Source organism: Cavia porcellus, unplaced genomic scaffold (genome assembly GCF_034190915.1).
Source record: "Cavia porcellus strain 051 isolate PalLab524CR breed Dunkin Hartley unplaced genomic scaffold, mCavPor4.1 scaffold_15, whole genome shotgun sequence".
Classification (NCBI taxonomy): Eukaryota; Metazoa; Chordata; class Mammalia; order Rodentia; family Caviidae; genus Cavia; species Cavia porcellus.
This window is the reverse complement of record NW_026947498.1, coordinates 17,387,392-17,410,489: the sequence shown is the minus strand read 5'-3', so window position 1 is coordinate 17,410,489 and position 23,098 is coordinate 17,387,392. Positions and strand designations below refer to the sequence as shown.

At 33.2% G+C, this 23,098-nt stretch overlaps 1 pseudogene; it reads left to right on the top strand.

Annotated features, from left to right (window-relative positions):
• Positions 1 to 1,082: 1,082 nt before the first annotated feature.
• Positions 1,083 to 2,342, top strand: LOC100717463 (zinc finger CCCH domain-containing protein 15-like; annotated as a pseudogene).
• The last annotated feature ends 20,756 nt before the right edge of the window (positions 2,343 to 23,098 follow it).

Here is a 23,098-nt window from a genome sequence, read left to right as displayed (position 1 = left end):
ATGACTGCATCGATTTTGATTCAATTCAAAATATTTATCTTTTATGGTCATATTGACTTTAGGAGGAGCCGAGAATTGTACCCTGCTATAAAAGGTGGATAAGATCAATGAGGACACACCGTAATGTTTTTAGGAAACTTCTCTGTATTAGATGGGATTCAGTAGCAACGTTCACTGAATTTGATCACACCTTAAAAAGAAATGAAAGAGGACTTCCAAAACTGCTTCAGAAAGTGTCAATAATGATTTGATAAATGTGTATAAAGTGAGGTGGAATATTTTGAAAGAAATTAATGGCCATGTGTCTTTTATTGTCATACATATTAATTTAATCACTATATATTTTTTATTGTGCCTCAAAATCATGGATTCAGCAACTATAAAGAAATAAACATGGATCTTGTTCTTTGCAAAGTATATGGAATGGAAGCTTATTACACTAAGTGAAAATAAGTAGTCAGAAAAACCCAGCATAAAATGATTTTGCTTACATATGGAAAATGATTTTCGAAAGTTGATTTCATAGAAGCTGGGAGTACAATGGTGGTTTCTAAATACCAGGGAAAGTGAGTTGAAAATGGGGCATGACTATATAAGGGACAACTAGTTACAACCAGGAGGAAGAGTTTCTAGTGTGCTATTGCACAGTAAATTGCTTTAGACGGAATAATGTGCTTACACTTCAAAAAGCCAGAAGAAAGTATTCTGAAAAAAAAAAGAAAAAAATAAATAAAAAAAAAGAAAAAAAAAAAAAGAAAGTATTCTGAAGTTATTGTTGTAAATGAATAATAAATATTTGAGGAGGTGAATAGATTATGGAAACATTGCATTGTACTCCATTAATGTATATACTTTCTGATTGTACATGCCAGTTAAAAAATCTTAAAAATAAAAATAAATTAACTCTGCTTTTGTAAATTCATACTTCTTTTTCTGATTCTCCTCTTCTCTTTGTAGTCACAGCATGTGCACAGAGGTTGCATTGGATATGGAATTCAATAAGACACTCTTTAGCTCCTCCTGTTGAGGTGCCAAATTCCCCCACAGCATCTGTGTGCTGGCAGGTGCCACCTCTCTCTGCAATGCCACCCAAAAAACAGGCCCAGGTGGGTGGGGCAGAAAAAGAAAAGATTATTGAGGACAAAACTCTTGGTCTAAAGAATAAGAAAGGAGCAAAGCAACAGAGTTTATCAAGGCTGTCACTCATCAAGTTAAATTTGGTCAACAAAATCCTTCTGAGGTAGCACAAAGTGAGACTGAAAAGAAACTGAAGAAAGATGACAAGAAAGAATTGCAGGAGCTAAATGGGCTCTTCCGACCTGTCATTGCTGCTCAAAAAAAACCAAGTAAATGTGCAGATCTCAAGTCTATGTTGTGTTCCTTCTTCAAGCAGGGGCAGTGCACTGAAGGTGAGAAGTGCAAGTTTTCCATGATCTGAACTGGGAGAGAAAATGTGAAAAACGAAGTGTTTACATTGATGCAAGAGATGAAGAACTTGAAAAAGACACCGTGGATAACAGGGATAAGAAAAAGCTTGAAGAACTAGTGAATAAGAAGCATGGTGAGGCGGAAAAGAAAAAATCCATACTCAAATAGTCTACTAGCATTTCCTTGAAGCTATTGAAAATGAAAAGTATGGCTGATTTTGGGTGCGCCCTGGAGAGGGTGATAATTGTAGGAATCAGCATGCACTTCCTCCTGGATTCGTGTTGAAAAAGATGAAAAGAAAGAAGAGAAAGAAGATGAAATTTAGTTTGAACATCTCATTGAAAGAGAGCATTCTGCTGTAGGTCCAAATGTTACCCAAATCACTCTAGAATCTTTTCTTGCGTGGAAGAAAAGGAAAAGACAAGAAAAGATTGATAAACTTGAACAAGATATGGAAGAAGGAAAGCTGACTTCAAAGCAAGAAAGGCACTGATGATCAGTGGTCCAGAAGTGTTTGAATTCCGACCTGAACTGGTCAATGATGATGATGAGGAAGCTGATGACACACACTACACTCAGGGAACAGGTGGTGAGGTGGTGACAAGCTTGAGGATTCCATGAGCATAAATGACATACACGTAAGCCTGTACATCCCAAGAGATGTAGATGAGACAGGCATTACTGTAGCCAGTCTTGAAGGGTTCAGCACACATGCTCCACATAAGGGCGAAAACAAACTAAGGGAAGCTGGAGGTCGATCTGAAAATGCGGAATGCTGTGACTTGGAAGAGTTCGAGGAAGTGGGTGGACTGGAAAACGGAGCCATCAGAGGCGCTTTTGTGGATAAAAATCTTTTCACCAGGAAAGATCTGGATGAATTAGAAGAATTAAACACATTCGATTAGGAAGAATGACACCAAACAAGTCATGCAAAAGATTGAGTCAGCTGAGTTTGAGTTGAAATTGACTAGATTCTTTTTTTTTTTTTTTTTTTTTTTACCTAGAATCAACAAGATATTCATTTCCCATACTAATTCTGGATGGTTTACTCTCTTCCAAAAAAGGAATATTCTCCCTGCGTCTTCTCTTCTGATTTTGGCCACATCTCATAGTAAGTTAATAGTAGTTCATGATAAATTGAAATATAAAGGTTATTGCAGAAAATGATTGTTGTAACTGCCTACTCAAGTAGGAAGTGTAACTGCTTTTCCACCTTTTGATTTTCACTGGGCATGTGTTAATATCAACCACATATATCTACACTTAAAAGACCCTTAATTTGATGAAGTTTTCAAAGAGTGATTTCCTTTTCTTTGTATTTATGTGGCTTAAGGACGTCTACAATGTGAGCACTGTACTTTATAAAGGAAAACTGCACATGCAGATTCAGTATTGTAAAATCTTGACAATTCGATGGGCATTTCAAATGGAACATGAACCTAAAGGGATCAACAACAGTGGCTTGTGCTTTCCCTATTCTTTTTTTTTTTTTTGCCAATAAAGTTGTAAATAAAGAACATTCGTACATTAAAACTTAAAAAAAAAGACTCTCTCTAAATTGTATTTTTTTGTATTCGCATGTTCTTAGGTCCCTCTGGTCCTAGATTGTAACTAGCTGAAAAATGTGGGGGAATATTATCTCTTGTGATTCTTGAAAAGATGTGGATATTAGGGATAGAATATTTTGTCAAATATGAAATCTAACTCCACACAAAACAGTGCAGCCTAATACTACTCTGTGATAAACAAGTAGCCTTTAACATCTTGACTCTTTCCAAAATGCCAGGAACTTTATCGCTGAGTCCTACCTCAGGTATCGCTTGAGACCTGTACCTCATCAAGATGTACAGGTCATTTATAAAATTTCTTGGCATATAGCAATTTGCCAGTCTGTGAATTGGACATAGAAAACAATATGGAAGTAAATCAGTATGACTCGGAAGAGATCAAGCACATCCTCAAGTTGATGTTCTGTGGAGAGTTATGGGAAATACATTTTAAGTAGCAAGAAGAAAATTCTTTGAGGCTTCCCAGTGACAGCCTCAGTGAACCCTGAGATGTGTGTTGGTGAATCATACAAAATGGCAGTTTACATTGGTATTTTCTGGAAAGGGCTGAGAATCTCCACTTGTATAATGTCTCAAACATGAGGGAGGGTTCAGATGAAAGGTCAAGTTTTTGCAACAGACAAAAGCTAAATTCTTAACGGATAAACAAGGGCCAGTGCTGTGCTAACTTTGAAAATTAAAATCAGTCATATCAACATGTATGTCCAGCCATTTGTTTATAGTGTTTTAAAACTGGATGATTAACACAAAAGAGAAATAGAAAGTTATTCACCTCTAGGTTTACCCTAATAGATAGTATTGTATATGGCTCTAGTTATACATCTGTGAATGCAAAGTTTTACACATTGAAGAACTGTTAGTATTAAAACCACAGAGTAATAATATATGGTATTGTCTTAGTAAAGATCACATAATTTTAGATAATGTGAAACAGCACTTATAAAAGAAAAGAGTATAAAACATGGACTTTTCCAGTCCCCAATTATACAAATAAAAGTTAACACGAATATCTGTTGTGACTATGTTAATAGACAAAATAAATTCTGCTAGTTAGACTACTTCAGAAGACAAATTGTGCCCTTTTTATTCTTTCTGGGACATGACTGCACTACTTAACAGAGTGGCTGAATAAACATTTATGTGTTAAATTGTATAATTCAGTAGGAAAATGTGGGGTCACATGTTCACTGTCAGGGGGACGACAGCCTATGTGACACGTTTCTTCGCATGGACATTGTAAAAACATTTCTGCCAAGTATTTACTTCTGTGCATTACTAAAAAGCACAGGAAATATACTTATGGTCACTTATATTTTAATTCATTAAATATGAACTCAAAATAAAGTTCTCTTACGAGATTATTATATTTTCTCAGAAAAATACCTTTCTCAGTAAATAAAACTATAAAGAACACTTAAGTTTAATTTATGTCACTTGCTTCAATTATTCTCCTTTGGTAATAAGCAAGCATGAGCCTCATTCTGTTCCATTTTTTCCATTTTCCAATGGAGTTTTTTAAAGAAATGGACAAACATTATTCTCTGGCAGGCAGCAAAATAGAAAGAACAGGAAATCAATTATTAAAATGTAAAGTGCCGTTTTTTTTTTTTGGCCAATTGTAACCAATACACAGTTCAGAAAAACAGTAAAATGTAGGTGTGACATCATTGGAAGTTTAAGATTCAAGACTTTCATTTACTTAAAATTGCTTTTAAAAATCCTAAGGGAAGTCCATTTCCTATTCTAAATAGTTTTTTCTAATCTCTGACAAATCACAATACAGAACTGATTTCTTTTTAAAAAATAACATTTGGAAAACAATTCTATTTGTGGCCAAAATGTTGTAAAGGAGAACTTGCCTGCCAATTAAACATTTAATAAAATTTCATAGGTTTTAAAGCCTACCAAATTGAGAAAGAACAAAAAGAAAATTCAGTGCCAATCATGCAGTTGCAAAGTACATGTCCTCCCAAGAATGATGACCTATAATTAGTGCCAATCATTGGAGAAAGATGAGAACCCAGCTAGAGCAGGTGAAAGAAAAAGTGTGATAATGGGTGATTTGCACTCATTATTTTGAGGGAGATAAACTGTGATTAGATTCCAAAAATGAGCATGATTTGGGATTAGGATGATGATGAGGAGGAAGAACACAGCAAAGCTCAATTTTCTATCATAGTTAAAGTGAAAAGGCAGATGTTGAACAGAGTAGAATCTCCTCTCTTCAATATACCAGTTGAGTATATAGGAGGATGTAATCCTATTATGTTTGTGCAGAAATTTTTGAAAGGTTTGTCACCATTCATTTTCTGAACACACTGACTCTATTCTAAAGGGCTTTGTACCAAGGTCAAAAATAGTCTCTGGTAACTAAATCCAGAGGATGCTGTTTAGTCTTTATCACTTGAGAAATCTCATCTGCCTTTGACAGAATAGACTATCTATTCTGACTTAAAATACATTAAAGTATCACTGCTTTTCCCTCAGAACTCTTACAATGGTCTCAGAGAAAGTTCCTTCTAAATGCAGTTAAATTTTCCCCAAAGCCTAAAGAAGAATCAGCAGACAGAATTGATGACCTTTTTCTCTAATGTAAAGGGCTAGGTTAGGTCAGATTCATTGTGTCTGGTTTCCTTATCTTTTAAGAGGAATTCTGTCTTAGGTGTTTTCTCCGTCTCTTAATAGAATTCTTGTGGAGCACTCTCACCAGCATCCTAGACAATTCTAAACCACAGCTTAGTTTAAACTTGTATTAGTAATGTGCTGAGGCAATAAAAATACAGGTTGCCATGAGGTATTAGATAGTAGAATTCACATGTCCCTTTAACAAATGCTCATAAACTGTTGCTGTCTTAGAATATAAAATAATCTATTTTACCAAAAAGCAATTCAAGACAAAATTAAATATGTTGTCATGAAGATATGAAGAATTGTCATGAAGAATGAAAGAGTTAAAAATAAAAACATCAATAATATGGTCTCTTTTTCATGAATTATTTAAAATTTAGCAATAGGAAGAAATCAATAAGCCTTTAAAAATGTATATCTGTGTGTATGATGAGAGAAAAAGTCAGAAGTTGATTTAAGACTATTTTCTAAGTGAATGAAGTCCAATTATGGTGAATTTCTCTGACTTAATCAACTTTTTGATCTAATATGTTACTACAATTACAGTAGGTGGAAAACTGAAATTCAGTATATTTTATGTTGGAAAATAAATTGTGATTGGAAATAGTATTCTAGAGACTCCCCCTTTTATAGAATACCAATATTTGAATCATTACTACTATGTTTAAAGCAGTAGTGATTTGACAGATGATAACTCATTCTAAAATATTTACTTTTTGCTACATCATATCTCTGATGCTACAAATGTGAATGATTGAGAGATAACACATTAAAACACTTCTGAAAAATTTGATAAACTATGCAGTTGCACTACATTAAGGCTTTTAAGATCATTATTTGCACAAAACATGGCATATTTCCTATTCTATTCAAATTATAATACTTTTACCATTGTGTAGAACCATTGTGTAATAATACAAGGCCTGGAAAAATCAATAATTGAACAGTAATTAATAATTGAATCAGTAAGTTTATTTATGGAAAATAAATTATAAATATGAAACAAATGATGTGAACTATGGGAAATACTGCTGTATGAACAGTTTTTATGTCACCTAAAGCTACTTCATTATGATTGTAATAAAAAATGACAAAAAATATATTCCAAATATGATTATTCATAGTTTTCCAAAAAGTAAAAATCATCAAAACATGAAGAATGTAATCATTTTTCTAATACTTACCAATGTATTAGTATAAATGACTCCCTCTATATAACATATATGATGTATGATACACATAATGCTACTGAGTTTTATGGTTAACTTTGTACTATGAATACCTTCATTTGTGCTATGGCAGGGTCTCAAATCAATGTGTGAGACAATATTTTAAACTTAATAATATGATATCTTCTTTGAATTTTCTTATAATTCTACTAAATTAGAGAACAATAAATATAGAGATCTTAATAATAAGCTTGGGAGGGTTGATTAGCAAGAAATAAAATCCTAAGGCAGAATAAATTTTGACCTACCTAATTTATATTTAAACTTTTTCAGGCACTTACTTAGAAATTAACAAAGCATATACTACCATTATTTGTTACAAATGTCTTTAGAAAGCTTTAAATTAATAATATTTTTAATTCAAATATTAAATAAAACCCTTATAATTATGTAAATCTATCAATGAAGCCTTAAGTATGTATGTATGTATGTATGTATGTATGTATGTATGTATGTATGCATGTATTTATTTTAGTGCTCGGGATTTGACTCCGCACCTCCATTTTTTTTTCCTTCTTTCTTTGGTCTTTTCAATATGCAGTTCAGGCTGCCCTTGAACTCACTTTGTAGCCCAGGTTGGCCTCAAACTCCCAGCAATTGTCCTACCTCAGCCTCCCTAGTGCTGGTGATATAGAAGAAAGAAACTCCCAACCTAGTAGATGTCTGGTACCCGTTTGTGTTCTCTAAAATTGAAGGATTAATTTTAGGAACAACAGAAGTTAAGAGTAGAATATATTTATTGAGAGAAACAAAGCTTCTGTCTGAGGGAGAGTGATGGAAAGGTTGCCGAAGTCTTAAATTTAACAAGTCAATATTTTTATTTTGGGTTACAGTTGAGAGTACAAATCGTGTGGGGGGAGGGGAGAGAGGGAGAGAGAGAGAGAGAGTTGATAGTGTCTAAACTCTTATGGTTTAAATCCAAACGTTCCTGAAAATCTCTTATGCACCCCGAGATTCCAGGCCTTTGGAAAGGAGACTGGCTCACGCGGTGCTGTCATCATCCATCCATGCGTTCAGGGCTAAACGTGCTGTGAGCAGTCCGATGGGAAGAAGTAGGTCTAGGAGCAGGTACTGGCCAGGGTAGAGCACTCTCTTACGCTCTTCCATTCTCTCTGCTTCCTCACGACCTGACTCCAGCAACACTTGCCTGCCTGGAGGTCCCAGGATGCTGCTCCTGCCTTGGGGCCTGTTGATCAACTGACACTTTCAACACTGATCAGTGAAATAAACATCTTGTGTTTTAAATTGTGCGTGTCAGGTATTTTTTTCTCAACGATGAGGAGAGTGAGTAAACAGTGGGTCAAGAGCGTGACACTGACACCTGCACTGCTCAGGAGGGATAAATGGAAGAACCTGCACTTGTTCTCAGAAAACAAGGGGGGAGGCTTGCTGATTTCACTTTTGGAGAGATCGCTTCTTCTTCCCTCATTTTGTTCTTTAACTTTCAAAAGTCTGCCCTAGATTACTAATTGATTGGGAAATATGAATGGGACTTCCAGTATTAACTTTCATGTGTTATGTATGCATTAAAAATTCCTTTATTTTCTTTAACCTTATATTATTTTGTTGTGTCTTGAAAGAGATGTGCCCTTCATTTTCACCAAAGTCACTTCATTCATTTCTGTTGTTATTTCAATCTATCTCTATCTTTGGGGATTTTGTTCCATTATTTCTTTATTTTACCACGCTTCTCAAAGCTATCTCCATGGGATCCTTTATAACTTAAAAAAAAATGCTCATATTTTTCTGTCCTGTAAAACACTTTTCCCTTGCTACCATTCCAAATATAAGTTCTCTCATAATTTCCTAGCCTGTTTAACTCTTTGTTGTTCCTTGATTTCATTACCCTTTAAATATCACAGTAATAAACCCACAATGGCAAATTTCACAGCATTTCCCGAAGCCTCTTTCACATCAAGTGGTCAGTGGCTATTTATATAATGCTGTGATTTTCTGTATTAGGGGACTATGGGGAAACTTGGGAAATGCTAGCAGGAGAACTAAAGGCCATGTGTGAAGAACTTGGGGTCTAAGCCATGGTACTATAGGGAGGTAAAAGGAAGTTTGGGACCTGGTGAAAGGTTTTCAGTTCCCTGGGGTGTGATTTGACAGTGGATAGCGGGATCCAGCCCTTATCTTTTCCACCAAAAGAGTGAGATAATTAAAGAGAATTTAGAGAATTTAGCTTTAGTGTTACACTCAGTGACCACTAAGTTAGGATAGGGTAGAGATGCAGAGTCTAAAGTAGGAATTGTACACAATGGAGTACCAATCTCCCATATAGAAGGGTAAACTTGAGTGTACCATATTCTATAGGTTTGTAAGTATAAAAAATCCACATCTATTTTTGGGAAATCAGGAAGTAATTATTAAAATTGTAAAATACATGTATGTCTTTCAATATGGCATCCTCAATTCTAAAAATTAGTATGAATGAATACTAGAAAGTATATATAATGATGTAAGAATTTTATTCTAGTCGTATCACTATGTAGTAAAATGTATAGAATTCTTGTCACCAATAAGGACAAAATGTGAACACCATGGAAGTATGAAACATAGAAAATTACAAAACTTTAAAGACACTGTACAGTAGTTGAGAATGTTTTTTAAAGCTATTTTTAGATTAAATAAATGAAAATTGGAACAAAAGCTGTATGTTTTTTCCATAGCTTTTCTGTTTGTAGCTGCACAGTAAGTATGATTGTTAATTTTGTGTGTTAGCTTGACTGGTCCAGAATGTTCTTAGATATTTGGTCAGGAATTATTCTTAATGTTTCTGGGTGAGATTAACAAAAGTTCTTTGCTATTCTAGTGTGAATAGGCTTTGAACAATCAGATGAAGGCTTGAATAGAACAAAAAGCCTGTCTCTCCCTCAAGAAAGAAAGAAATCCACCTGCTGTCTGGCCTTTGTGTTTGAAGAACAAATTTTTCTTCTGTTTGAATTGGAGCAGAAATATCAGTTCATTCTGAGTCTCAAGTTTACCAGCACTAGCATTAGGACTGTACCATCAATTTTTCTGAATTTCTAGCCTCCTGAACTGATTTATCTTCCAATATTTCTGCCTTTGTCTATCTCTATCTGTCTGTCTATCTATCTATCTATCTATCTATCTATCTATCTATCTATCTATCTTCCTACCATCAATCTACCCATACATACATACAAACATACATACATACATTTACAGGCACAAATGCCTAATGATTCTTTTTCTCTGCAGAGATATTAAGGCATGTAGAAGTACAAACATAGTTAGAATCCACCCAAGGGTCAGTATGTCTTTTATGCCAACTTTTAATTTCTGAAAGCTTTAGTGTTATTACACTCAATGGCAGAAGCAAAAAAAAAAAAATTTGTGGAATACATTTTTGAAAATATCCTCTAAATATATTCAGGAAATAGTTATTCAGAACAGAAATTAAATGGAATGTTTCCATAGAAGTAATTTAGAGTAATATATTACATGCATGCTAGGGACTGACAAAGTGAAAAAGGATCACTCTTGTAGAGGATATAAAAGGTGAGAAATGAAACAAAGAATTTGGATCTCTGAAAAGCTAGAAATTTGAAGTAAGGACGCTGTGAAGCCAAGGCTCAGCATTTCCAGGTGAAGGTTGACTGCAGCTGCTGGGTTCTGGGAGGGAAGTACATGATGTGAGGTTGGTCCTGAAGAGCTAAGAGAAACCACAAATGCAAACCACACTGCTCCTCCTAATTTACACTGACTTCTGGGGAAAAACTACTGAGAACACAGTGCATATTGAAAATCCAATCTTTTTTCCATCCTCCTGTCTTCCAATCTCAGCAGCATAAGCACCTGCCTTGCAAGTTTGTGGTCATGAGTTTGATCCCCAGTACCGATAAAAAAGAAAAAGACTTAAAAAATTAATAGTTGATAAAAAGAATTAGGAAAGGCGCAGTAGACATAAAACTGAAAACTGCATTTTCAGAAATGATTCCTTTGTTAACACAGACTAAATATGAGTGCATACGGTTTTCTGCTTTGGGACTCTAAAGCAAAGACACCTCAAAATACTTTTTAGTTATTTTTTTCTTTTCTTTTTTCTTTTTATGTTTTGGTACATGGCTATCATTCTGAGTAATGTAATATATTTTAACAGAAGTCATGGTCAACAATCCTGATATTTGCAACACAGAATTATAATATTGCCTCTCTTTAAAATTTAACTCATATGCTCATATAAATGCATAGGAAAGGTTAAAGTGATATTTTTTACTTTTAAAATTTATGTTATATATTGAAAAATAAAATTTGCTTTATGGATGTTAAAGTAAACACATTTTCAGTAGTATAAAACAAGAGGTGATCAGTTTAGTTTTGTTACCAAGAAAAATAACACATGGAATTCAGGAAATCTTGGAAAATAATTTGGCTATGGAACTTTTGAAAGCATTTTGTATTAAAAAATGTTACTTATTTGATGAAAAAACTGAGACCTAGCATATATTGTATTCTACAGTTTAGCTTTTAATTTGATACTGTATATTCAAGTGGTATTGATTACAAATATTCATGTTGCTATATTTTACAGGTGTACTTTGTAAGATTTACAGGTGTGTGGTGTAAGACTCATTTTGTTCTATTACAAATGAATCTATCTTATGAATGTTCTCCTAGAATAAAACTCCTTCATAAGTCAAGGACTTAGTGCAGCTAAAAATTAAATGGAATTCTAAACTACCAAATATATTTTCATTGTCTTGACACTCTATAAAATATATTTCTAGGTAAATAGAGAAAATATACAATGCATTAATTTTATTTAGGAAAACAGAATATCCTATGACTTTGCTAATCTGAATATTTACTTTTAATGGTTAGAATCTAGCATTCCCTAGCTCTTGCATGATATAATGCCTGAGACAACTACTCCATAAAACAAAATCTTGTAGAGAGCAATTTCTTATTTATCTTGTCCATAAATGTTTCTTCTTTGCCTGAAACATTGCCTGAATATCGTCATAGCTCTATATATTTATTCATAAGTAAATTTGTATGTATATATTAATGAATAAATATGTATGCATGGGAGAATGCCTGTGCATACATAAATTAATAAATAAAACTGAATGTACTAACATTTTATGAAATATGTGTGAAAGAACATAGAAAGCATACTTGATATTTTGCTGTTTGTATAAATGGTGAATATACTCTTTATAAATCACAGATTATTCAATTTTATGTTATCTTTTTATTCATATAGTTCATAGCATTAAAAACTAGGATACTGTGAGCTTTGCTTTGGCATCAAGGGCTTTGGGGCCAGATTTTTTACCACTTCTTGGCACACATTTGATTTGTGTGCTACTGTATAGAACTCTCTTGTAGGTTATCTCCCATTTTCAAAGTGTTGAACTAAATTTTAATGGCCATTTGAATGCGATACTCTCGGACACTGTCAGGTTAGTCAAACTTTAGTTTATCTCAGTATGTATTTATTGGGCTTCAAGTAGGTGTCTGGGGTTATTCTACGTACACAAAATACAAAGTTAAAAATGAACTTGTTTTTCTAAAACCCTATAAAGACAATAGAATGCAAAGATATATATATATATATATAGAGAGAGAGAGAGAGAGAGAGAGAGATGCTAGGGCCATGGAAGGGAGAGAAAACTAAATTAAACTATCATTTAACTGTGTATTAATTTAAATAAATACAATTCAAATAAAATATATCTATTTAAATCTACAGTGGTCCTCAGGGTGAGGAGAATGATCTCATACAGACAGATACTGCTCATAGTTTATGTATTTAAAGAACACTATTGAGGTTTAAGTAACATTTAAATGAAGATGCTAATTGCTGACTTTTCGATTATAAAAAGAGATTTAATCCTTTGTTTACTTGTTTAGTTTTTATCTGAGACACACTTTAGTCTGGAATCCAGACTTACTGACTTTCAGCACTTCAATATTTTTCAAGAATAATTATCTTAAGAAAGATACCACATTCAGACAATTTTGTGTCTTATGTGTGGCAGAGTTCTCTGGATCTTGTAAGTTGCCACACGTGACAAACATTCTTAAAGTGTTGTCTGCTTGTGCTCTATTATCAGCACTTCAGTTTCCCATGTCTGTTTCTGAATCTCCTCTTTTGTTGCCCATTTTGAATCTCTAAGCTTAAATATTTTCCCTCCACTTGTTGTATCTCCTGGGAGTTTCTGCTTTTTTTTTCTTTTTTTTTTTTTTTTTTTTTTTTTGGTACCAGGGTTCAAACTCAGGACCTTATGCTCACCAGGCAGGCTCTTGTGCCACTGAGCTAAACCCCCAGCCCCAAGTCTCTGTCTTTTTGATACCATACATGTTTTCAGTCATAAATTATGGTGGTAAGTTATTTCAATTATAAGTTATTTTCAAAATTTTTTAAACAATTCATTGCAATCTAATTGCTTATGTTGCTTTGGAACTTTTATTTCCTTGCTTATGATTTGAAAAAGTTCATGGAATCCTCATCATGTGGTTTCATTTGCAGTGTGTGCTGTGGCTCTCCTTCCTTAATATTTTACCCTAATTAATATCTTGGACAAATCTTCAGCATTACCTGTTATTCACATGAGATAAAAAAGACTTAAAAATCATTTCTTTTCATTATATATGCATATTATTTTTTAATTGAGTGGATTTAATACATTTAAATGCATTTGTCCCTCATTCTTGTATTACTTATAACAAAACATTAATATTAACACACAACCACTAATTCTGTCAATTATTTGTACCAATTATTTTGATTGTAATATTTTGACAAGCCCAGTTACTTGGAAAGAATATATTCTTGTGATTAAAATAAACTTTAACTTTTTAAAAATAATTCATTTTGGTATAAGGAATTCAAATTTTCTTTCAGCCTGGTAGTGAAACTACAAATAAATATACAACAGCATCATTGTGGTTTTTCAAGATACCTAGTGAAATATTTTCAAACTGTAGAACATGGACAAATTGTTGGCAACGTGGCTTTTTGAGCTAATAGCTAATGTTCATCAGAACAAGATTGTGAAAGCTTAGGTCATCTTTCATTTCCTAAAGCTTTTAATATATTTCCATGCATGTTCACGAACATGAAACTCAGAAAGAGTTTCAAAGTCACGGCACACTTCCACAAACGTCCTTTGCAGCTCTACAAGATCATTTCTCATTGCATTTAGTAGAATGTGACCCATCGCTGATACATTATTGTTTTCTCTCTTCCTTTATGTGTCCTCTCGGAAAGCTAGCAGAGTATCTGAAATATGTTTTTATCTCCAGGATGTCTTCCTGAAATACTCCTATCATCTGACTATTTAAATGGTACAGTCAGAAATGTTCACTTACACAGTTTATTAAATCAAAAGCTATGTTTTCTATCTTTGAAATATGCCATACATTGAATTGCAAATATTTGCAATTTGATTGTAGGATCTATCTTAATGGGAAACTAGAGAATGTATGTAGACTAGAGAAATGAAAAGAGAGGAGAACATAGTCAAACTGCTTCTATTTTTTTGTAATAAGTTGTATGATGAAGTTCACATTAAGTAACTTTTCTAAAATTAGAATAGTCAGTTACAAAACAAAAAGAACAATAAACAGTGCCACATATTTCCTAATTCTTGTCCAAATTTTTCCTGAGAATATGACCTTTCTAAATTCATAGCTGAATTAAGCCAGTGTTGAGACCTTCATTCAATCATTCGCTTGTTTATATAATACATACTTAGTGGATGCTTATTGTGTGCCAAAAACTGACTGATGAAATAGGCATGAGAAAAATATTTCATATTATATCTACTACAAGGTGTGATCAAACTGTATGGCAGGTGATTAAGGAATTACAGTAAAAATGCAATAGTTACATTGAAAGACATTACTGTTAATCCCTTCAAATATCCCCTTCACTTCAGAAATGCTTATCACATCATTATGGCCACCTTATAAAGCACTTCTGTAAATCCTTTTTTCATGACTTTAGTTTTTTTTCCCTGTCTCCTGACTGCCTTGACATCCTGAATCAATTCAAAAAGTTTGCCTTCCATGGTCATTTTGAATTTGGAGAAGAGTCAAAATTTACGTGGTGTCATACTCAGTGAACAATAGGGGAAAGGACATACCACAGTGTTTTTATTTGGCATAAATTGCTGTAAACTACTTAATGAGAAGCAGTAAAAATATAGTTAATGTTTAATTTTTTAAAAAATGTATTTCAGAGACAGATTGCCAATTAATACCCTGCAATAATCCCCCTGAGTTTCAAACATACTTATTATATTATTTTTGGCATTGAATCTCTAACTGTAACACTGTAATACTTTTGTAAAAATTTAAACTTGTATCATACATTTAAATCACCCTTTATCAATGAGGATAAGACATGCTAAAGGCTTTATGTATTGTAGAGTAAAAAAGAGAACAGATTAAGTGGTACTTTGAGAACAAAAAATGAGTTTTGTGACCATTGAAATTTGTAAAAGACAGTTAATTACCTTTACTTCAGAGACATTATACCAAAGAACTGGTGGTGAAATTTTCCAGGAGGATGTTTTGGGGAATAGCACCTCAGTAAATGGAAGCAGTCAGGACAAAGTCCTTCACCTGTGTTAAAAAAGAGTGACTCAGAAGCTAGCATTGCTGGGATGAGAAACTGAGCTGTAAATGAAAAGGTGTAATAAATTTATAATGAGTGATGCAAAGCAGAAAATCAGCTTTGTTTTCTGAAGGAATTTATATTTTACTATAGGTAGAACTGAGAAATAGTCCCAAGTTTTACACAAAAGAGTGATATGAATCACATAATTGCTATATTGTAAAGAGAAAATCCGGGCACAGTGGTGAGAGGAGGTGACCCACTCTCCTGGCTCTTGCAGGCATCCAGCTCAGACCAGGGTAGTCAAATCAGATTGCCACATTTTATGGAGAGTTGTAGGAAAAATTCACTGGAATTAAAGCACAAGAATGAATCTCTACCACTTGTAGAAATCTCTGGTGGCATCTCACATTTTGAATATAGATAATGAGCTTTCAAAAAAAATGAACAGTTGAATACAGTGGCTTCCAGTTAGATATGACTTGATCATATTAAAGTTCCAGTTTTTCTACATAAAGCCTAGTTAGGAAGACTAAGATGAAAACTGCAGACTATTCACGTTTACTTACTCAAGAATAAGGTGCTAACCTCCTAGTACACATCTCTCCTATGAAAACAGAAAAAGGTATGTTTTAGAATTTAAAACTTTGAAGGCACTTTAGAGAAATATGACACACATGTACTGCATATTATATATCACTCTGAGTGGGATCTGTAATCAAGCACAAGTTTATGATCCCAGAAAAATCACATGAACATTCACACTAAGTGAGAAGAAATAAGACCCTATAAAATTAACATCACATCTATTAATTCAGTAAGTGAATTCAGAGCAGATCAAGTTTTATTGCCCACTGAGCTATGAAAACATTTTCAGTTTTCAGAAGTTTGGGATTCTGTAGTCACAGATAAGTGACTAAGTATCTAATTTTAAATCATATATTTTATGTCAGTTACTGAAAATAATCAATTTAACCTGAAAGCAAATTAATTAATTAAAGAATGCAAGTGTAAATTATGGTACAAGCCTTTAAATTAATACTAAGTATTAAACACTGACATCTGTTTAAAATAGATAACCTTGAAGAATTTGAAAGCAATCTATCTCTAAACAGAAGTCCTTTGAGGGGATTGGATATTTTGCCAATTCTAACATGAGATCATACAAAAACTTAAACATTTTACGTGATGTAAATTTTAATATTTACTGATTATAAACAACATTGTAACTGACTTTAATTTTTATCTGAGCGTGAGTTGAAAATAATACATTGATAAAATTTAAAATATTATTAATTGAAATGTGTTTAGTAGATTACAGAAAGATGTATTTCTAACAAAATTATAAACACATATCACATGCAGATACTTTGATAGATTTTCATTGATGTTTACAGAATATTTCACAATATGTTTTGAATTGGCATTAATGTATATAGTAGAGAAAGTTATTTTTATCACATTGCTATTCATTATTCCAAACCCTTTAGTGAGAAATATTTAAATTTCTTTCACAGAACAGAACATATAGTCTTTAATATGGAGGAATCCCAACTCCAATGTGGCTGTTTTGGAGATACTATCTTTACAGAGGAGAAAGCTGTTTATAAGTTCAAGGGTAACAATTTTAATATTTTTCTTAGTTGGTGCAATCTTTTGGTATTATTGCTAAGAACAATAAATTCTTAAATAAGTGATATGTAACTATAGATTACTCTACTACTTTCTTGAGACTTAAAATATTGTTTTTAAAATCAAGATGTCAGCCCATTAGTAGACATGGAAGACACAAAATATTCATCATGGGTAAAGGTGAGAAGGAAAATTTCTATTTCATCACTTCTTCTTCACTTCAATTCTGCTTAAATCATTCAAATTTTATTTTTTGTCTCTAGCAATTCATCTGGTATTTATTTTGATGCATTTGGCAAAATTTTAATGTCTGATGCCCAGCTGTCATAGTATTGTTAGCCCTCATTTCCTTCTGAGATGTGAGTTTTGGCAGAAATTGCTTTAATACTATCCTTTTCAGAGGAGCCCTTAATATGGTGAACATTGTTATTTCAGTATGCTGTCTTTATCTTGCGTTCCTTTGAACTTACTTTTCTGAATTTCTCCCACATTTTTCTCCATGCTTCTTACCCACATAGTACAAAAAATTAATACACAATGAAACAAAAGCTAAAATGATTACCAGCCAGCAACATGAACTTTTATTCTATGATAGTTAGAATACAGACACTTAGGGGCTGGGGATTTAGCTCAGTGACATAAGCACCTGCCTTGCAAGCAGGTGGTCGTGAGTTTGATCCCCGATACCGATTAAAAAAAAATACAGACACTTGTAAAACAAGTGACACAAAACATAAAAGTTTTGTTCATGATTGATGGAAGTTGGATGAAGCAACCATGATGCCATCCTGCCAATAAGTAGATATACACATTATGATAGCATCCAATCAATGCAATATTCTACATCACTAAAAATAATGAATTACCAAACTGTGAAAAAACACAGACAAAACTTAAATGCATGACACTAAAGGCAAGCTACTAAGTGAAAAGGCTAAACTGGTGAGGACCCATAATGTAAGACTCCAATTAATTATAGATACATGATATCCTATAGGTAAAACTAAGGAACTGGTAAAAGGATCAGTGGTTGCTAGGGGCTTGGGAGGAGAGATATGGCATAGTAGAGCACAATAGATATTTAGGCAGTGAAACTGCTCTCCATAATATCATGAAAGAGGGAACATATTGTTATGCATGTGTCCAAACCCATAAAAAAATATATCAGTGCTAGGAATGTGATTCAGTGGCAAAACTACTTGCCTGCCAAGCACAAGGCCTGGGGTATTGCAAAGTATGGAAGGTTCAGTATCGCAAAGTAAGAGCTAGTGTAACACCAAGAATGAGCCATAACATAAATGATGGATTCCAAGTGATGATAATTTGTCAGTAGATTTTCATCATTGGAACAAAGGTACCCATCTGGTGCGAATGACACTGAAAGGGCTATATCCATGTGAGGACAGTGGACATAGGGAACATCTCTGTATGCTTCTCTCAAGTTTGATGTGAACCTAAAGCTGCTCTAAGAATAAAATAATTTTTTTTATAAAAATTTAACCAGACAACTAAGGATACAATTTAAAAAATATCATATCACCTCTGGGGGCTCTGTTACTACTTAGATTTCAGTATTGTATTTGCTTTGCACAATACTGAGTGTGGCTTGTTTATTGTATACTATGCCACTTAGCTGTGCTTTTCTCAGATGTCCACATCTTACATTCCAGGACTATAAAAGTATTTTGTCTCCAGTTATATTTTCCTCATTTTACCTTTAATGAATTTTATTTTATAACACTTGACTCCTGGAAGTCACTTTTACTTGTTATCATGGCCCTTTTATTTCAAGCCACTACTTTTGTGCCCCTCATGCTTATGTTATCTGAAGAGTTAACGAACAATGTTGTTAACCTAGTGTCTTGATTTCAGTTTCTTCTGTTAAATAATTAACAGTTTAACACTGACTATAGATTTATAGTAAGAATGAAATTAATGCAGTGATCAAAATTTTGGTTAACTTTAATTGCCTCTAGCATGGAATTTAAACCTTGCGATTTTCTCTGAAGACCTCTGAAAATTTGTCAGTGGCCTCATACATCCAATAAATTAAGCGAAATAATGTTTTTCAGTCCTTGTATCATTTATCATTTGACCCTAATGTGTTTTAACATTTCCATTTCATTTTATTTTTATAAATAATGAAGTCTGTGAAGAATGAAATATGGTATGCTTGTACAAAAGGGATAAAATTTGAAACAGGCAGAATAAAAAATTTCCTTCCTTTGTGCTTTCATGTACAGTCAATATTTACTAACCATCTACCATATGATAGTGCAATTATGAGATAAATCTGTTTTAAAGTAAATTATTTTAAAATTTAGTGTGTAATATATTCTTGTGTGAAAAATCAACGAATTCTAGGTATATTTCTTTCACATTACCAATTTCAAGAAAAATTTTAAATTTCTAAACATTGGTTTCTTTGCATTTTTAAGCCATTTGGTTCTTAAGTTTAATTTGATTTCACATTTTCTTCATATCATTTTATTTCCATTTTCTTGTCTATGGTTGAATATTTATAAGGTAATGTCCTTAATAGACTAAGACAGTCTCTTATTTGGAGCTGTTCATACCTAATTCCAGGAGATTTGTAATAAAGATAGTCAGAGTTCTTTGTGCTCAAAATTAAGGCTGTGTTGCATAGATTCATAGAATTTTGATTTTCTGGACTGTATATTTAACAAGATTTTATGAATTAAGTTTTCCTGAAACGTTTCATTTTATAAAGAAGATAACGCAAAACACTCATAAGGTGTTCTATTATAAATTATTGTGTGCCTTAAAAGTTGTGGTAAATTGAATAAATATCAGAATCCATGTAATTTGTAAATGTTGTCTCACATGGCAAAAAAAGGATTTCTGGATGGTAAGTTAAGAATTTTGAAATAAGGAGATTGTTCTCAATTATTCAGGTATATCCTAAATGTACTCAGCTTTGTCCTTAAAAGAAAGATCTGGCATAGCCTATCTAAGAAGAAAGTCATGGAAAAGAAAGAGAAAGAAGGAGAGTTAGAGAGAGATACTGAATTTGAAGAGGTGGAAGAGTGTGTGAGTCTAGAAAAAAAAGAACTGTAAATGTCACAAAAGACTAAGAAACAAATTCTTCATTCATGTCTCACAAAGGAGTATGGCCCTGTGCACATCTTGATTTAAATCCAATAACACATACTTGGCATTCTGGATTTTTAAACTGTGAAATAAAAATGGTAAATAAACATATGAAAAAATGTTCAACATCGATGATTAGGAAGATGCAAATCTAAGCCAGTCTGAGATCCATCTTCCCTCATAATGAATGACTATCATCAAGAAATCAACTGATAACAAATGTTGGAGGCACTATGGTGAAGAGGAACCCTTCTCCACTGTTAGTGGGAGTTTAGACTGGTACATCCACTGTGGAAATCAGTGTGGAAATTTCTCAAAAAAACCATTATAACCAGTTATTCTCTTTTTGCATATCTTTCTGGAAGAATTAAAAATATTATACCTCAGTGATATATCTGCACATCCATTTTTGTAGCAACACAGTTTTTAATAGCTAAATGGTAGAAACAAATGAAGTGCCCAGCAGCCAAGGAATGGGCAAAAAACGTGTGGGTTTTCTTTTAGTACAATAGAGTGCTACTCAGCCATAAAAAAGGAAAAATGTGAAGCATTTTTAGGTAAATGGATGCCACTTGAGACCATACTCTTAAATAAAATAAATCAGACTCTCATTTGTAAACATTGCGTTCTTTTGTGTGAGAAATTTCAAGAGTAAATAAGGGCAAAAATGTACACTAGATATTGTGAAATGGGAAGAAGATGATGATAAGTGTCTTAGTTACTTTATGCTCGTCACTGAGACAAAATACCTGAAGCCCAAAGTTGGGAAAGGAAAGGTTTATTTCTTACAGTTTTTGGAGGTTTCAGTCCACACTCAGTTGGCTCCAAGACAGGCAGGCATGGCTGGGCTGCAGTTCATGGCAGCCGCCTACAGCAAACTCAAACCAGCAAAGAGAAAAACCCACCTTCTTCCTGCCATTACATCACATCCTGGCTCCACCCCTATGTGGGTGGAGCACTGACACTATCAGTCCAAGCACTATACAATGAACCATCACAAATGAACAATGCAAACTCATGAGTCCTGGGGGATACAAACACAAACCATGACAATAAGGAAAGAAGATCTAGTTGGGAAAAGGAGGAAAGGAAAGAAGAGGAAAAATGCCTTTAAAAAGAATAAAATGGAAACATTTTATAAATAACAGCTTTATAAATAGAGAAGGAAAAATGGGCTGGAGGGTGGAAAGAGAATTGACAAAAACAGAAAAATCAAAATATGTCACATATAGGAACAAATTCCCTATGATGGACATGATTATTACATATCTCTAAAATGTATCAATAAACTTTATTACATTGGAAAAAACCCCTAAATTTTCAAATACATCATGCTTTAATCTCCATTGGACTTCTTTTTTTAAATGAATATAAAAGTAATTCTGAAACCGTTTAGGCCATTATGGAAGAAAAACCCTTTCCAAGACTATGTTAGATAGAAATGTAAAGAAATATATATAACAAATCTGAATAGGCATTTTTATTTGTGTAACTTCACATATTATATGAATATGTTTAGGGAATGTTTTTGTCTATGTTAGTAATACAAATATAAATTCACAAACATTTATTTCTATGGATTTAACATACAGATGAAACTTATACACATGTGGCTACATGAAAAATCCTGTTAGAACATTTTCATGACAAAATATATTGCTTATGTTGAAGAACATAAAAGTGAAACTGAGAAAAAATAGATGTGTACTGTTATAAACCATAGAATTTGTAATAGTTTATTGGAATAGCCATAGGAAATTGTTATAGATTAGATCTAAAATGTCTGGCAAAAATCAAGTAATCATAGGTTAGATTTCTGGAAGGTGTTTGGATCACAAGGTCTCCAGATACGTCCATGCTTTAGTCCATTGTTGAGTTCATAACTCACCTTGCTGTTCAGAAATAGAGCATGTTGGAAGAGACAGTCACCAGGATTATATTCTTATCCCTGATTCTTCCTCTATATCTCTGTTTCTCTGTGTGTGTCTGCTTCTTTCTGTCTGTCTCTCTGGTTCTGCCTCTCTATCTCTGTCTCTGTCTCTGTCTCTGTCTCTGTCTCTGTCTCTTTGTCTCTTTCCTTCTCTCTCTCTTTTTCCTTGTCACTATGGAATGACTGCTTTCCTACCATGCACCTTCTCCATGCCTTGTCTGCCATGGAGAAAGCCAATCTTAGACTGAGCCCTCCTAAACTGTAAATTCAGATAATCCTCTTGCTTGAAGTTATAGGCCTGCTCTCTTACATCTCACCAACAGGAAAGCTGGCTAATCTAGAAACTAGTACACAAGTTGAATTATAAATAAATACTTTTGTCTTTCTAGGTTATAACATATTTGCAGAAGTAGGCTTCCTTTTTAATTTAAAATGTTCTTCTTATTCAGTGACTTAGTTTTTCTGACAGTGACATTCTAGTAAAGAAGAGTAATATAATGTATGCCCCAGTCATATATTCTGTGTAAAGAGGGTCTGCAATGAAGCAATACATAAAATAATTTTTACATACAGATAATGTATCTGTGGTTCTAGTACAATTAAAATATTCATGACATTATTCTGATCATTGCATGTGATTTGAGCCTGGATATGCTCAGAACTCCCTAAAAAATCTTAAGTATGTTTTTTGCTAAATTCCCATCATAACTATAGATTATACAAAAATGTTACAAATCAATTTATACTTCCCTGAAACTACTTAAGGAATCCACAATTTATAAAGAAATTAGATGTTATTAAATGCAAAATTTAATTATGCTTGTCTCATTTTTAAATAATTTTCTTAGTATACTTTCTCATGTATCATATTTTAGACATTCAAGAATGAAAAATAGTTTCACAACTTGAAGATTAAATTAACTAAAAGCATGGTAATTAAAGTAAATAAGATCTTAACAACTAATTTGTTACTTCTATA